This window comes from Lolium perenne, chromosome 3 (genome assembly GCF_019359855.2).
Source record: "Lolium perenne isolate Kyuss_39 chromosome 3, Kyuss_2.0, whole genome shotgun sequence".
In the NCBI taxonomy this organism is placed as follows: domain Eukaryota; kingdom Viridiplantae; phylum Streptophyta; class Magnoliopsida; order Poales; family Poaceae; genus Lolium; species Lolium perenne.
The window spans coordinates 241,905,816-241,923,175 of NC_067246.2; positions in this window are offsets into that span (position 1 = coordinate 241,905,816).

Here is a 17,360-nt window from a genome sequence, read left to right on the forward strand (position 1 = left end):
CAAATATCCTTAGACAAAGCATTTATGTTTTATCCCTAGTGGCAACAACACATCCACAACCTTAGAACTTTCTGTCACTGTCCCAGATTAAATGGAGGCATGAACCCACTATCGAGCATAAATACTCCCTCTTGGAGTTACAAGTATCAACTTGGCCAGAGACTCTACTAGCAACGGAGAGCATGCAAGATCATAAACAACACATAGATGATAGATTGATAATCAACATAACATAGTATTCCATATTCATCGGATCCCAACAAACGCAACATGTAGCATTACAAATAGATGGTCTTGATCATGATAGGCAGCTCACAAGATCTAACAATGATAGCACAATGAGGAGAAGACAACCATCTAGCTACTGCTATGGACCCATAGTCCAGGGGTGAACTACTCACACATCACTCCGGAGGTGATCATGGCGATGAAGAGTCCTCCGGGAGATGATTCCCCTCTCCGGCAGGGTGCCGGAGGCGATCTCCTGAATCCCCCGAGATGGGATTGGCGGCGGCGTCTCTGGAAGGTTTTCCATATCGTGGCTCTCGGTACTGGGGTTTTCTCGACGAAGGCTTTAAGTAGGCGGAAGGGTAGGTTTAGGGGCGACACGAGGGCCCCACACGCCAGGGCGGCGCGGCCCCACTCTTGGCCGCGCGGCCCTGTTGTGGCGGCGCCTCGTCGCCCCACTTCGTATCCCTCTCGGTCTTCTGGAAGCTTCGTGGAAATATAAGTCCCTGGGCGTTGATTTCGTCCAATTCCGAGAATATTTCCTTTGTAGGATTTCTGAAACCAAAAACAGCAGAAAACAGCAACTGGCTCTTCGGCATCTTGTCAATAGTTTAGTGCCGGAAAATGCATAAATATGACATAAAGTGTGTATAAAACATGTGAGTATCATCATAAAATTAGCATGGAACATAAGAAATTATAGATACGTTTGAGACGTATCAAGCATCCCCAAGCTTAGTTCCTACTCGTCCTCGAGTAGGTAAACGATAACAAAGATAATTTCTGAAGTGACATGCTATCATAATCTTGATCAATACTATTGTAAAGCATATGAGCTGAGATCAAATCATTCAAAGTAAATGTCTATATTGATATAAGAGATGATAATGCAAGAGTTAAACAAGCTAGAAGTTTTCATGAACTATTGCTTTAAAGATATGAAACCGTACAAAGTTCATTAAAGATGTGTTAAGTATCCAGCGCAGCAGTTCTATCCTTCATTCCAAGCATCAAGTAAATTTTCACAACATAAGAAGGATTCAGTCAAGTAAAAATAAACATGAACGTCATGAATCAACTGTTTCGAAGTCTACTCAACCGGTGAACGCAAGCATTTGGTATCAGCACCAGGATGTTATGGCATAAAGAACGTTAATGGGGGTTTGGAAGGCCAAATGGAAGAAAGTCTTACAAAGCTATAAGTGATTATTAGACAAGAGGAAGTCTTATAATCGAAGCTATGCAAGGAGTAGTGATTGCCATGCAACGGATGCACATAGAGCTATATGTGTATGAAAGCTCTCTAATGGAACTAGTGGGGGTGCATCCAACTTGGTTGCTCACGAAGACCTAGAGCACTTTTGAGGAGGCTCATCATTGGAATATACAACCCAAGTTCTATAGTGTAAATTCCCCACATAGTTATACTAGTAAAACATGAAAACTCTCTCATATAGAGTGTAGGTGCTAAACATGAGCACAAATGATGACTATGAATACTGTAGGTGCTAAAACATGAGCACAAGTGTGGATAAAAGATAGTAATGTTGCCCCCTTTTTCTTTCTCTCTTTTCTTTTTCTTTTTCTTTTTCTTTTTCTTTTTCTTTTCTATTTTTTTCTTTCTTTTCGTTTTCTCTTTTTGATGGCCTCCATGGCTCTTTTCACTTTTAGGGGCAACATCCTAATATGACAACACACTTTTTGGTACAAATAACTCATAATGAATAAAACATGATGTATAAAACTGTATGCCTCTGCCAGTGTAGCAGGATGTGCAATGATCTAGCGTAACATGGGTAAACCTCACATCAGCTGTATAGAATCATGCAAAGCAATGTATAAATAATAAATGACAACAAGTCATGTAATATAAAATGGAAGTTGCATGGCAATATATCTCGGAACAGCTATGGAAATGTTGTGGTAGGTAGGTATGGTGGCTATTTTGAGGAAGATGTATGGCTTATGTGTAGGAGAACAAGAGAAAGTCCTCCCACGGGTTTGGATGTACTGGCGAAGTATGCACAATTCTCAATGTGAGCAAAAGGCAATGCACAGTACCGAAGAGGCTAGCAAATTTGGATGGTGGAAGTGCCAAAAACCATAGCTTAACATTAGTCAAAATAAACTCACAAGCTTATTGCAAACAACTAGTGATAACCCACAAGTATAGGGGATCGCAACAGTCTTCGAGGGAAGTAAAACCCAAATTTATTGATTCGACACAAGGGGAGGTAAAGAATACTTATAAGCCTTAACAACTGAGTTGTCAATTCAGCTGCACCTGGAAAAGCACTAGTAAGAGGGGTGATGTGAAAGCAACAGTAATATGAGAGCGATAGTAACAGTAACACAACAGCAGTAGCAATAACACAGAGGCGATGGCACCAGAAAATAGTTGATACTACTTCCAATAACATATAGAACGAGTATACGATGATGAGAGATGGACCGGGGTTCCCAGCGATCTAAACTAGTGGTAACTCTCCAATAACAAGTGACAAGTGTTGGGTGAAGAAATTACAGTTGGGCAATTGATAGGATTGAAAGCATTAAGACAGAACATCAAGATTATTAATCATGTAGGCATGTTTTCCATATTTAGTCATACGTGCTCGCAATGAGAAACTTGCATGACATCTTTTGTCCTACCAGCCGGTGGCAGCCGGGCCTCAAGGGAATCTACTGGCTATTAAGGTACTCCTTTTAATAGAGCACCGGAGCAAAGCATTAACACTTGGTGAAAACATGTGATCCTCATATCACAGCCTTCCCCTCCGGTTGTCCCAATTTCTGTCACTTTGGGGCCTCGGGTTCCGGACAGCAATATGTGCAAACAACTTGTAGATACAATCTAAGCAATAATTATAGAGCTTAAATCTAAGATCATGCCACTCGGGCCCTAGTGACAAGCATTAAGCATAACAAGATTGCAGCAACAATAACTTCACAAACTTTATACATAGACTAATCATAATGTATCATCCATCGGATCCCAACAAACACAACACCGATTACATCAGATGGATCTCAATCATGTAAGGCAGCTCATGAGATCATTGTATTGAAGTACATGGGATAGAGAGTACCAACTAGCTACTGCTAGAACCCGTAGTCCATGGGGGAACTACTCACGGAGCATGATGGAGGCGGTGGCGTCGATGGAGATGGCTTTCGGGGGCACTTCCCCGTCCCGGCGGCGTGCCGGAACAGAGATTCTGTCCCCCGAATTGGAGTTTCGCGATGGCGGCGGCGCCCCTGGAGTCTTTCTGGAGTTTCGTCAATTCGTCTCGCGTTTTTAGGTCGAAAGGGCTTATATAGGCGAAGAGGCGGCGCAGGAGGGGCACCAGGGCGCCCCCACACTAGGCCAGCGCGGCCAGGGTGGAGCCCGCGCGGCCCTGGCGTGTGGTGGCCCCCTGGCCTGCCTCCGACTCTCCTTCGGTGTTCTGGGGTCTTCCGGGAAAAATAAGATACTGGGTCTTTGTTTCGTCGAATTCCGAGAATATTGCCCGAACAGCCTTTTTGGAACCAAAAACAACAAAAAACAGGAACTGGCACTGTGGCATCTTGTTAATAGGTTAGTTCCGGAAAACGCATAAAAACATTATAAAGTGCGAGCAAAACATGTAGGTATTGTCATAAAACAAGCATGGAACATCAGAAATTATAGATACGTTGGAGACGTATCAGCATCCCCAAGCTTAGTTCCTACTCGTCCTCGAGTAGGTAAACGATAAAAAAAAAAATTCTGTAGTGACATGCTACTTACATAATCTTGATCATACTATTGTAAAGCATATGAGATGAATGCAGTGACTCAAGGCAATGATCTATAGTTGCTAACAAATAGATAACATATAGCAAAACTTTTCATGAATAGTACTTTCAAGACAAGCATCAAAAGTCTTTGATGTCTACGCCCACTCCTTTTCCTGTAGACAGTGTTGGGCCTCCAAGAGCAGAGGTTTGTAGAACAGCAGCAAGTTTTCCCTTAAGTGGATCACCCAAGGTTTATCGAACTCAGGGAGGAAGAGGTCAAAGATATCCCTCTCATGCAACCCTGCAACCACAAAGCAAGAAGTCTCTTGTGTCCCCAACACACCTAATAGGTGCACTAGTTCGGCGAAGAGATAGTGAAATACAGGTGGTATGAATAAGTATGAGCAGTAGCAACGGCACCAGAAAAGTGCTTTGCCCAGGACAGTAAACAAGCAGTAGTAACGCAGCAAAACAGTAAACAAGCAGCGATAGCAGTATTTAGGAACAAGGCCTAGGGATCATACTTTCACTAGTGGACACTCTCAACATTGATCACATAACAGAATAGATAAATGCATACTCTACACTCTTTTGTTGGATGATGAACACCATTGCGTAGGATTACACGAACCCTCAATGCCGGAGTTAACAAGCTCCACAATTCAATGTTCATATTTAAATAACCTTAGAGTGCATGAAAGATCAACACGACTAAACCAAGTACTAACATAGCATGCACACTGTCACCTTCACACTATGTAGGAGGAATAGATCACATCAATACCATCATAGCAATAGTTAACTTCATAATCTACAAGAGATCATAATCATAGCCTACGCCAAGTACTAACACGGATGCACACACTGTCACCATTACACCGTGCAGGAGGAATAAAACTGCTTTAATAACATCACTAGAGTAGCACATGGATAAATTGTGATACAAAACACATTGCAATCATAAAGAGATATAAATAAGCACTTCACTATGCCATTCATAACAGTGAATAAGTATTCTGTGAAATATAGCCTAAGAGACCCACACGGTGCACACACTGTCACCTTTACACACGTGGGACAAGGAGTCTCCGGAGATCACATAAGTAAAATTCACTTGACTAGCATAATGACATCTAGATTACAAGCATCATCATATGAATCTCAATCATGTAAGGCAGCTCATGAGATTATTGTATTGAAGTACATAGGAGAGAGATGAACCACATAGCTACCGGTACAGCCCCGAGCCTCGATGGAGAACTACTCCCTCCTCATGGGAGACAGCAGCGTTGATGGAGATGGCGGTGGTGTCGATGGAGGAGCCTTCCGGGGGCACTTCCCCGTCCCGGCGGCGTGCCGGAACAGAGACTCCTGTCCCCCAGATCTTGGCTTCGCGATGGCGGCGGCTCTGGATGGTTTCTCGTACCGTGGCTTTTCCGTCTCGAGGTTTTAGGTCCAGGGGCTTTATATAGGCGAAGAGGCGGCGTCAGGAGGTCGAAGGGGCGACCACACTATAGGGGGGCGCGGGCCCCCCTTTGGTCGCGCCGGCCTAGGGTTTGGTGGGCCTGTGCCCCCTCTCTGGCGGCTCTCGTGTGTTCTGGATGCTTCCGGGCAAAATAGGAACCTGGGCGTTGATTTCGTCCGATTCCGAGAATATTTCGTTACTAGGATTTCTGAAACCAAAAACAGCAGAAAACAGGAACTGGCACTTCGGCATCTTGTTAATAGGTTAGTTCCAGAAAATGCACGAATATGACATAAAGTGTGCATAAAACATGTAGATATCATCAATAATGTGGCATGGAACATAAGAAATTATCGATACGTCGGAGACGTATCAGCATCCCCAAGCTTAGTTTCTGCTCGTCCCGAGCAGGTAAACGATAAACAAAGATAATTTCTGGAGTGACATGCCATCATAACCTTGATCATACTATTTGTAAGCATATGTAGTGAATGCAGCGATCAAAACAATGTATATGACATGAGTAAACAAGTGAATCATATAGCAAAGACTTTTCATGATTAGTACTTCAAGACAAGCATCAATAAGTCTTGCATAAGAGTTAACTCATAAAGCAATAATTCAAAGTAAAGGCATTGAAGCAACACAAAGGAAGATGAAGTTTCAGCGGTTGCTTTCAACTTGTAACATGTATATCTCATTAATATTGTCAACATAGAGTAATATAACAAGTGCAATATGCAAGTATGTAGGAATCAATGCACAGTTCACACAAGTGTTTGCTTCTTGAGGTGGAGAGAAATAGGTGAACTGACTCAACATAAAAGTAAAAGAATGGTCCTTCAAGGAGGAAAAGCATCGATTGCTATATTTGTGCTAGAGCTTTGATTTTGAAAACAAGAAACAATTTTGTCAACGGTAGTAATAAAGCATATGTATCATGTAAATTATATCCTACAAGTTGCAAGTCTCATGCATAGTATACTAATAGTGCCCGCACCTTGTCCTAATTAGCTTGGATTACCGGGATTATCGCAATGCACATGTTTTAACCAAGTGTCACAAAGGGGTACCTCTATGCCGCCTGTACAAAGGTCTAAGGAGAAAGCTCGCATTGGATTTCTCGCTATTGATTATTCTCAACTTAGACATCCATACCAGGACAACATAGACAACAAATAATGGGCTCCTCTTTTATGCATAAGCATGTAGCAACAATTAATTTTCTCATATGAGATTGAGGATATATGTCCAAAACTGAAACTTCCACCATGGATCATGGCTTTAGTTAGCGGCCCAATGTTCTTCTCTAACAATATGCACGCTCTAACCATAAGGTGGTAGATCACTCTTACTTCAGACAAGACGAACATGCATAGCAACTCACATGATATTCAACAAAGAGTAGTCGATGGCGTCCCCAGGAACATGGTTATCGCACAACGAGCAACTTAATAAGAGATAAAGTGCATAAGTACATATTCAATACCACAATAGTTTTTAAGCTATTTGTCCCATGAGCTATATATTGTAAAGGTGAAGAATGGAAATTTAAAGGTAGCACTCAAGCAATTTACTTTGGAATGGCGGAGAAATACCATGTAGTAGGTAGGTATGGTGGACACAAATGGCATAGTGGTTGGCTCAAGTATTTTGGATGCATGAGAAGTATTCCCTCTCGATACAAGGTTTAGGCTAGCAAGGCTTATTTGAAACAAACACAAGGATGAAGCGGTGCAGCAAAACTTACATAAAAGACATATTACAAGCATTATAAGACTATACATTGTCTTCCTTGTTGTTCAAACACCTTACTAGAAATTATCTAGACCTTAGAGAGACCAATTATGCAAACCAAATTTTAGCAAGCTCTATGTATTCTTCACTAATAGGTGCAAAGTATATGATGCAAGAGCTTAAACATGAGCACAACAATTGCCAAGTATCAAATTATCCAAGACATTCTACCAATTACTACATGTAGCATTTTCCGTTTCCAACCATATAACAAATTAACGAAGCAGTTTCAACCTTCGCCATGAAAATTAAAAGCTAAGAACATATATGTTCATACGAACCAGCGGAGCGTGTCTCTCTCCCACACAAGCATTTATTCAAACAAAAACAAAATCAAAAACATACAGACGCTCCAAATAAAGTACATATGATGTGACCGAATAAAAATATAGTTTCAAGAGAAGGAACCTGATAATTTGTCGATGAAGAAGGGGATGCCTTGGGCATCCCCAAGCTTAAATGCTTGAGTCTTCTTGAAATATGCAGGTATGAACCACCGGGGCATCCCCAAGCTTAGAGCTTTCACTCTTCTTGATCATAGTATATCATCCTCCTCTCTTGACCCTTGAAAACTTCCTCCACACCAAACTCGAAACAAACTCATTAGAGGGTTAGTGCATAATCAAAAATTCTCATGTTCAGAGGTGACACAATCATTCTTAACACTTCTGGACATTGCTCAAAGCTACTGGAAGTCAATGGAACAAAGAAATCCATCCCACATAGCAAAAGAAGCAATGCGAAATAAAAGGCAGAATCTGTCAAAACAGAACAGTCCGTAAAGAGGAATTTTATTGAGGCACCAGACTTGCTCAAATGAAAATGCTCAAATTGAATGAAAGTTGCGTACATATCTTAGGATCACTCACGTAAATTGGCATAATTTGCTGAGTTACCTACAGAGAATTTTGCCCAGATTCGTGACAGCAAAGAAATCTGTTTCTGCACAATAATCCAAATCTAGTATGAACCTTACTATCAACGACTTTACTTGGCACAACAAAACACAAAACTAAGATAAGGAGAGGTTGCTACAGTAGTAAACAACTTCCAAGACTCAAATATAAAACAAAGTACTGTAGTAAAATAACACATGGGTTATCTCCCAAGAAGTTCTTTCTTTATAGCCATTAAGATGGGCTCAGCAGTTTTAATGATGCACTCGCTAGAAATAGTATTTGAAGCAAAAAGAGAGCATCAAGAGGCAAGTATGAAACAAATTTAAGCCTAACATGCTTCCTATGCATAGGAATCTTGTAAATAAATAAGTTCATGAAGAGCAAAGTGACAAGCATAGGAAGACTAGACAAGCTCAACTTCAAGATTTTTAGCATATAGAGAGGTGTTTTAGTAACATGAAAATTTCTACAACCATATTTTCCTCTCTCATAATAATATCCAGTAGCATCATGAGCAAACTCAACAATATAACTATCACATAAATCATTCTTATCATGAGTCTCATGCATAAAATTATTACTACCCACATAAGCATAATCAATTTTATTAGTTGTAGTGGGAGCAAATTCAACAAAGTAGCTATCATTATTATTCTCATCATCAAATATAGGAGGCATATTATAATCATAATCAAATTTATCCTCCATAACAGGTGGAACCAAAAGACTACTATCATTATAATCATCATAAATAGGAGGCAAAGTATCATCAAAGTAAATTTTCTCCTCAATGCTTGGGGGACTAAAAAGATCATGCTCATCAAAGCCAGCTTCCCCAAGCTTAGAATTTTCCATAGCATTAGCAACAATAGTGTTCAAAGCATTCATATTAATAACATTCCCATTAGCACGCATATAAAGTTCCATGGGTTTTTTAATTCTCTCTTCAAACACATCATGTCCTAATTCAAGATAAAGTTCATAAAGATCTCTCATATTTTTGTTGTTTTCCATTATGCCTAACTAGTGTAAACAAGAAACAAAAAGATGCAATTGCAGGATCTAAAGGAAATAGCTTCGAGCACAAACACAATGGCGCCGAAAAAATCATTGCACAGGAACCGGAGTATGAGTGCCTTTTACCTTTCCTCCCCGGCAACGGCGCCAGAAAATAGCTTGATGTCTACGCCCCCTCCTTTTCCTGTAGACAGTGTTGGGCCTCCAAGAGTAGAGGTTTGTAGAACAGCAGCAAGTTTTCCCTTAAGTGGATCACCCAAGGTTTATCGAACTCAGGGAGGAAGAGGTCAAAGATATCCCTCTCATGCAACCCTGCAACCACAAAGCAAGAAGTCTCTTGTGTCCCCAACACACCTAATAGGTGCACTAGTTCGGCGAAGAGATAGTGAAATACAGGTGGTATGAATAAGTATGAGCAGTAGCAACGGCACCAGAAAAGTGCTTTGCCCAGGACAGTAAACAAGCAGTAGTAACGCAGCAAAACAGTAAACAAGCAGCGATAGCAGTATTTAGGAACAAGGCCTAGGGATCATACTTTCACTAGTGGACACTCTCAACATTGATCACATAACAGAATAGATAAATGCATACTCTACACTCTTTTGTTGGATGATGAACACCATTGCGTAGGATTACACGAACCCTCAATGCCGGAGTTAACAAGCTCCACAATTCAATGTTCATATTTAAATAACCTTAGAGTGCATGAAAGATCAACACGACTAAACCAAGTACTAACATAGCATGCACACTGTCACCTTCACACTATGTAGGAGGAATAGATCACATCAATACCATCATAGCAATAGTTAACTTCATAATCTACAAGAGATCATAATCATAGCCTACGCCAAGTACTAACACGGATGCACACACTGTCACCATTACACCGTGCAGGAGGAATAAAACTACTTTAATAACATCACTAGAGTAGCACATGGATAAATTGTGATACAAAACACATTGCAATCATAAAGAGATATAAATAAGCACTTCACTATGCCATTCATAACAGTGAATAAGTATTCTGTGAAATATAGCCTAAGAGACCCACACGGTGCACACACTGTCACCTTTACACACGTGGGACAAGGAGTCTCCGGAGATCACATAAGTAAAATTCACTTGACTAGCATAATGACATCTAGATTACAAGCATCATCATATGAATCTCAATCATGTAAGGCAGCTCATGAGATTATTGTATTGAAGTACATAGGAGAGAGATGAACCACATAGCTACCGGTACAGCCCCGAGCCTCGATGGAGAACTACTCCCTCCTCATGGGAGACAGCAGCGTTGATGGAGATGGCGGTGGTGTCGATGGAGGAGCCTTCCGGGGGCACTTCCCCGTCCCGGCGGCGTGCCGGAACAGAGACTCCTGTCCCCCAGATCTTGGCTTCGCGATGGCGGCAGCTCTGGATGGTTTCTCGTACCGTGGCTTTTCCGTCTCGAGGTTTTAGGTCCAGGGGCTTTATATAGGCGAAGAGGCGGCGTCAGGAGGTCGAAGGGGCGACCACACTATAGGGGGGCGCGGGCCCCCCCTTGGTCGCGCCGGCCTAGGGTTTGGTGGGCCTGTGCCCCCTCTCTGGCGGCTCTCGTGTGTTCTGGATGCTTCCGGGCAAAATAGGAACCTGGGCGTTGATTTCGTCCGATTCCGAGAATATTTCGTTACTAGGATTTCTGAAACCAAAAACAGCAGAAAACAGGAACTGGCACTTCGGCATCTTGTTAATAGGTTAGTTCCAGAAAATGCACGAATATGACATAAAGTGTGCATAAAACATGTAGATATCATCAATAATGTGGCATGGAACATAAGAAATTATCGATATGTCGGAGACGTATCAGTCTTGCATAAGAGTTAACTCATAAAGCAATAGATTCTAAATAAAGGCATTGAAGCAACACAAAGGAAGATTAAGTTTCAGCGGTTGCTTTCAACTTGTAACATGTATATCTCATGGATATTGTCAACATAAAGTAATATGATGAATGCAAATATGCAAGTATGTAAGAATCAATGCACAGTTAACACAAGTGTTTGCTTCTAAGATGGAAGGAAGTAGGTAAACTGACTCAACATAAAGTAGAAGAAAGGCCCTTCGCAGAGGGAAACAGGGATTAAATCATGTGCTAGAGCTTTTCAAGTTTTGAAATCATATAGAGCATAAAAGTAAAGTTTTGTGGGGTGTTTGTTGTTGTCAACGAATGGTAGTGGGCAGTCTAACCCCCTTGCCAAACAGACTTTCGAATAGCGGCTCCCATGTTTATCTCTCACATGTACTTTAGTTTTTAGTTTATTTTTATTTTTGGGTGACACTCCTTCCAACCTTTGCTTTCACAAGCCATGGCTAACCGAATCCTCGGGTGCCTTCCAACAATCACATACCATGAAGGAGTGTCTATTTATTTAGTTTTATTTAGAGATGACACTCCTCCCCACCTTTTTTTTCAAGCCATGGCTAACCGAATCCTCGGGTGCCTTCCAACATTTCACATACCATGGAGGAGTGTCTATTTGCAAAATTAAGTTGCTTACTGATAAATCAGAGCAAAACATGTGAAGAGAATTATTAATGAAAGTTAATTAATTGGGGCTGGGAACCCCGTTGCCAGCTCTTTTTGCAAAATTATTGGATAAGCGGATGAAGCCACTAGTCCATTGGTGAAAGTTGCCCAACAAGATTGAAAGATAAAACACCACATACTTCCTCATGAGCTATAAAACATTGACACAAATTAAGAAGCATTTTGAATTGTTTAAAGGTAGCACACGAAGTATTTACTTGGAATGGCGGGAAATACCACATAGTAGGTAGGTATGGTGGACACACATGGCATAGGTTTTGGCTCAAGGTTTTTGGATGCACGAGAAGCATTCCCTCTCAGTACAAGGCTTAGGCTAGCAAGGTTGTTTGAAGCAAACACAAGTATGAACCGGTACAGCAAAACTTACATAAGAACATATTGCAAGCATTATAATACTCTACACTGTCTTCCTTGTTGCTCAAACACTTTTACCAGAAAATATCTAGACCTTAGAGAGACCAATCATGCAAACCAATTTCAACAAGCTCTACGGTAGTTCTCCACTAATAGGTTTAAACTACATGATGCAAGAACTTAATCATGATCTACTTGAGAGCTCAAAACAATTGCCAAGTATCAAATTATTCAAGACAATATGAAGCAATTTCTGTTTCCAACCAAATAACAATAAATGCAACAGCTTCCAACTTTTGTCATTGAACATTAAAAGTAAGAGCGAAGAACAAGTGTTCATATGAAAAAGCGGAGCGTGTCTCTCTCCCACACAAGGATTGCTAGGATCCAATCTTATTCAAACAAAAACAAAAATAAAAGCACACAGACGCTCCAAGTAAAGCACATAAGATGTGACCGAATAAAAATATAGTTTCAATAGAAGAAACCTGATAAATTGATGAAGAAGGGGATGCCTTGGGCATCCCCAAGCTTAGATGCTTGAGTCTTCTTGAAATATGCAGGGATGATCCACGGGGGCATCCCCAAGCTTAGACTTTTCACTCTTCTTGATCATATATCATCCTCCTCTCTTGACCCTTGAAAACTTCCTTCACACCAAACTTCTCATAAACTTCATTAGAGGGGTTAGTACTAAAAAAAAACTTTAATCCACCTTAGTCCTGTAGTAACACATTGCAAGAACTCAATAAAACATTAGCTACAGCTCTCCACGTCTAGAAAGCCTCACTTAAAGTCCACAAGAGATAATGCAAAAAACAGAGACAGAATCTGTCAAAACAGAACAGCCAGTAAACACGAATTTTTAAGAGGTACTTCCGTTGCTCAAATCAGAAAACTAATGAAAGTTGCGTATATATCTGAGGAACACGCGCGTAAATTGGCAGATTTTTCTGAGTTACCTATAGAGAACCTTGCCCAGATTCGTGACAGATAGAAGTCTGTTTCTGCGCAGAAATCCAAATCTAGCATCAACCTTCTATTAGAGGCTTCACTTGGCACAACATTGCAATAAAATAAAGATAAGGAGAGGTTGCTATAGTAGTAACAACTTCCAAGATACACCAAAACAGTAGCAAAATAAAGACATGGGTTATCTCCCAAGAAGTGCTTTCTTTATAGCCATTAAGATGGGCTCATCAATTTTAATGATGCACTCGCAAGAAATAAGAGTTGAAGCAAAAGAGAGCATAAAAAAGCAAATTCAAAACACATTTAAGTCTAACCCACTTCCTATGCATAGGAATCTTGTACACAAATAAATTCATGAAGAACAAAGTGACAAGCATAGAAAGATAAAACAATAGTAACTTCAAAATTTTAAGCATATAGAGAGGTGTTTTAGTACCATGAAAATTTCTACAACCACATTTTCCTCTCTCATAATAGTTTTCAGTAGCTTCATGAACAAACTCAACAATATAACTATCACATAAAGCATGTTTTTCATGATCCATAAACACATAATTTTTGTCAAGCTCAAAAATAGTGGGATTAAAATTTTCAAACCCACTTTTATCAATAATATAACAAGATGATTGATCATTCTCAAGAGATATGGGACTCCTAGATAAAGTTAAGAACTCTCCAATCCCATTTTCATTAGTAGTACAATTAATATTATCAAGTAACATAGGACCATCATCTAGAGCTTTATCATAAACATTTGCTACGCAAAATTCTTTAGTACTATGCATTTCGACATCAGGCACAAACAAAGCATTATCATAAGATTTATCAAAGTAGCATGGATTATCATAGATAACAGTAGCATAATTATTCTCACAAGTTTTACTTATAGGTAGTATTTCAAGAGAATCCACAGGAACATAACATTCAACCTCCTTTGGTAAGCATGGAGGACAATCAAATAGTGTAAGAGATAAAGAGTTACTCTCATTAGAAGGTTGGCATGGGTAGCTAATCCATTCTTCCTCCTTTTGTTCATCACTCTCCTCTTCTTTTTCATCCAGTGAGCTTTTAGGTTCATCAATTTCCTCCTCTTTTTCATCCAATGAGCTTTCAGGTTCATCAATTTCTTCTTCCACAGGTTCCTGCAAATTGTGAGTGCATTCTTGTGCATTAATGAGTCTCTCTTTTTAATCAATGATATACAGATTATCAATGTAACTCTCTATGAAAAAATTAAGAATAGAAGAGACATAATCTTTAAGGTCCTTACAAACAACACAAGTTTCATAATTCTTAACCATGAAGGATTCGATCTCAGAGGCTCCCATAAATAAGACAAATTGTTCTACCTCTTCGAACCCAAGATGAATATAGTTATTCCAATTGTAGTTCTTAATTAAAGCTTCCTCACTAAAGCCACATTGGAATTTCAGATGTTTAGTATCTTCTTTAGAGCAACAATTTATATCATGGCGTTTAAGCAAGATTTTAGCAATTGTATTCAATTTTTCTATCATAGCACTCATTACTTTACCCGTTCTTGATTCTCTATAATTATTATAATATTCTATAAGCTCCAACATGGTTATGCGTTCTTCCATAACAACAGTTTTTAATTTTTCGGTTTTTCAAATTTTTATGGATTTTTGGGTATATGAGAAAAGTAAAACAAGACAAAAAGAAACTAAGCAAAAGTAAACTAAGCAAAATAATACTAGACAGAAATAAACTAAGCAAAAATAAACTAAACAAAAGTAAACTAAGCAAAACAAAATAAAATAAAATAAAACAGAGAGAGAGGTAGAGTGTACTCCGCAGGTGAACTTATGAGTAGAGCTATGCCTCCCCGGCAACGGCGCCAGAAAATAGTCTTGAAAACCCACAAGTATAGGGGATCGCTACAGTCTTCGAGGGAAGTAAAACCCAAATTTATTGATTCGACACAAGGGGAGGTAAAGAATACTTATAAGCCTTAACAACTGAGTTGTCAATTCAGCTGCACCTGGAAAAGAACTAGTAACAGGGGTGATGTGAAAGCAACAGTAATATGAGAGCGATAGTAACAATAACACAACAGCAGTAGCAATAACACAGAGGCGATGGCACCAGAAAATAGTTGATACTACTTCCAATGACATATAGAACGAGTATATGATGATGAGAGATGGACCGGGGTTCCCAGCGATTTAACTAGTGGTAACTCTCCAATAACAAGTGACAAGTGTTGGGTGAACAAATTACAGTTGGGAAATTGATAGGATTGAAAGCATTAAGACAGAACATCAAGATTATTAATCATGTAGGCATGTTTTCCATATTTAGTCATACGTGCTCGCAATGAGAAACTTGCATGACATCTTTTGTCCTACCAGCCGGTGGCAGCCGGGCCTCAAGGGAATCTACTGGCTATTAAGGTACTCCTTTTAATAGAGCACCGGAGCAAAGCATTAACACTTGGTGAAAACATGTGATCCTCATATCACAGCCTTCCCCTCCGGTTGTCCCAATTTCTGTCACTTTGGGGCCTCGGGTTCCGGACAGCAATATGTGCAAACAACTTGTAGATACAATCTAAGCAATAATTATAGAGCTTAAATCTAAGATCATGCCACTCGGGCCCTAGTGACAAGCATTAAGCATAACAAGATTGCAGCAACAATAACTTCACAAACTTTATAGATAGACTAATCATAATGTATCATCCATCAGATCCCAACAAACACAACACCGGTTACATCAGATGGATCTCAATCATGTAAGGCAGCTCATGAGATCATTGTATTGAAGTACATGGGATAGAGAGTACCAACAAGCTACTGCTAGAACCCGTAGTCCATGGGGGAACTACTCACCGAGCATGATGGAGGCGGTGGCGTCGATGGAGATGGCTTTCGGGGGCACTTCCCCATCCCGGCGGCGTGCCGGAACAGAGATTCTGTCCCCCGAATTGGAGTTTCGCGATGGCGGCGGCGCCCCTGGAGTCTTTCTGGAGTTTCGTCAATTCGTCTCGCGTTTTTAGGTCGAAAGGGCTTATATAGGCGAAGAGGCGGCGCAGGAGGGGCACCAGGGCGCCCCCACACTAGGCCGGCGCGGCCAGGGTGGAGCCCGCGCGACCCTGGCGTGTGGTGGCCCCCTGGCCCGCCTCCGACTCTCCTTCGGTGTTCTGGGGTCTTCCGGGAAAAATAAGATACTGGGTCTTTGTTTCGTCGAATTCCGAGAATATTGCCCGAACAGCCTTTCTGGAACCAAAAACAACAGAAAACAGGAACTGGCACTATGGCATCTTGTTAATAGGTTAGTTCCGGAAAACGCATAAAAACATTATAAAGTGCGAGCAAAACATGTAGGTATTGTCATAAAACAAGCATGGAACATCAGAAATTATAGATACGTTGGAGACGTATCAACTAGCAGGTTCATCATTAAGAGCATGATTAAAATTTACTCCAAGGAGGGCCGTTCACGGTGGCACAAGTACCCCGCTAGCTCCCTCGACCTTCAGCACAACTTAGTTATTACGATGAACTCTCAGACATGGAAAGCTATCAAGTCCAACTACACCTTCAACTATTTAAATAGAGTTTGTAGTACGACACAAGCTTAAAGACAACAATCCACTACTAAATTTAACTTATTTATCCAGCAAGCTTTACCATCTAAATACCTCAAAACGTTTGCAAAGAATCAAGTTATCAAAGCTCAATGATTGATACGTCTCCAACGTATCTATAATTTATGATGTTCCATGCTTGTTTTATGACAATACCTACATGTTTTGCTCACACTTTATAATGTTTTTATGCGTTTTCCGGAACTAACCTATTAACAAGATGCCGAAGTGCCAGTTCCTGTTTTCTGCTGTTTTTGGTTCCAGAAAGGCTGTTCGGGCAATATTCTCGGAATTCGACGAAACAACGACCCAGTATCTTATTTTTCCCGGAAGACCCCAGAACACCGAAGGAGAGTCGGAGGCGGGCCAGGGGGCCACCACACGCCAGGGCCGCGCGGGCTCCACCCTGGCCGCGCCGGCCTATGGGGAGGAGGCCCCAGGCGCCCTCCTGCGCCGCCTCTTCGCCTATATAAGCCCTTTCGACCTAAAAACGCGATACGAATTGACGAAACTCCAGAAAGACTCCAGGGGCGCCGCCGCCATCGCGAAACTCCAATTCGGGGGACAGAAGTCTCTGTTCCGGCACCCTGCCGGGACGGGGAAGTGCCCCCGGAAGCCATCTCCATCGACGCCACCGCCTCCATCATGCTCCGTGAGTAGTTCCCC